The sequence below is a fragment of the Schistocerca gregaria genome, unplaced genomic scaffold (assembly GCF_023897955.1).
Source record: "Schistocerca gregaria isolate iqSchGreg1 unplaced genomic scaffold, iqSchGreg1.2 ptg000520l, whole genome shotgun sequence".
Lineage (NCBI taxonomy): Eukaryota > Metazoa > Arthropoda > Insecta > Orthoptera > Acrididae > Schistocerca > Schistocerca gregaria.
The window spans coordinates 93,878-95,604 of NW_026061920.1; positions in this window are offsets into that span (position 1 = coordinate 93,878).

Genomic DNA, 1,727 nt, shown 5'->3' on the forward strand with positions numbered 1-1,727 from the left:
GGGATTCATGCGGACGTGCATTGTCCTGTTGGAACAGCTAGTTCCCTTGCCGGTCTAGGAGTGGTAGAACGATGGGTTCGATGACGGTTTGGATGTAGCGTGCACTATTCAGTGTCCCCTCGACGATCACAGAGGTGTACGGGCAGTGTTGGAGATCGCTCCCCACACCATGTTGCCGGGTGTTGGCCCTGTGTGCCTCGGTCATATGCAGTCCTGATTGTGGCGCTCACCTGCACGGCGCCAAACACGTATACGACCATCATTGGCACCAAGGCAGAAGCGACTCTCATCGCTGAAGACGACACGTCTCCATTCGTCCCTCCATTCACGCCTGTCGCGACACCACTGGAGGCGGGCTGCACGATGTTGGGGCGTGAGCGGAAGACGGCCTAACGGTGTGCGGGACCGTAGCCCAGCTTCATGGAGACGGTTGCGAATGGTGCTCGCCGATACCCCAGGAGCAACAGTGTCCCCAATTTGCTGGGAAGTGGCGGTGCGGTCCCCTACGGCACTGCGTAGGATCCTACGGTCTTGGCGTGCATCCGTGCGTCGCTGCGGTCCGGTCCCAGGTCGACGGGCACGTGCACCTTCCGCCGACCACTGGCGACAACATCGATGTACTGTGGAGACCTCACGCCCCACGTGTTGAGCAATTCGGCGGTACGGCCACCCGGCCTCCCTCATGCCCACTATACGCCCTCGCTCAAAGTCCGTCAACTGCACATACGGTTCACGTCCACGCTGTCGCGGCATGCTACCAGTGTTAAAGACTGCGATGGAGCTCCGTATGCCACGGCAAACTGGCTGACACTGACGGCGGCGGTGCACAAATGCTGCGCAGCTAGCGCCATTCGACGGCCAACACCGCAATTCCTGGTGTGTCCGCTGTGCCGTGCGTGTGATCATTGCTTGTACAGCCGTCTCGCAATGTCAGGAGCACGTATGGTGGGTCTGACACACCGGTGACAATGTGTTCTTTTTTCCATTTCCAGGAATGTAGTTTTAGCTATCGGTTATTAAATTTGTAGCCGGCTTTGGTGCCTTGGGCATGAGCTAGGACCTTAAGAATTTGTATATAAGGAGGACTAGCAGCCACGTTGCACGTGAGAATGTGAAAAGTGTTCATATGTAGAAAAAACTTAAGAAATCACCCCGTCTTCGTCATTTGCTGTCGATTTGTCTTAATGTCAGATCGTCACATTGGCCGCTCTTTTCTCTGAAACGGTTACATTTATCGTGTGCAAAGCTATGTTGCGTGCTGCGATATGCGGAGACACTAAAAGCACCATAGCAGAACACAGAAGAAGCTTCTAAGTTGATGTAACAGCGAGTAAGAAGCAGTACAATTCAAGTTTAGTTATCGATATTTGACTTTTTAGCCGGCTTTGGTGTCTTGGCCATGAGTTAGGACCTTACGATTTTGCATGAAGGGAGGACTAGCAGCCACGTTGCACGGGAGAATGTGAAAAGTGTTCATATGTAGTAAAAACCTAAGAAATCCGCTCGTTTTCGTCTTTTGCTATCGTATCGACGTAATGTCAGATCGTCACATTGGATGCTCTTCTCTCTGAAATGGTTACATTTATCGTGTGCAAAGCTATGTCGCGTGCTGCGATATGCGGAGACACTACAAGCACCATAGTAGAACAGAGAAGAAGCTTCCAAGTTGACGTAATAGCCAGTAAGAAGCCGTAAAATAATAGTTTTAGCTATCGATTATTAACTGT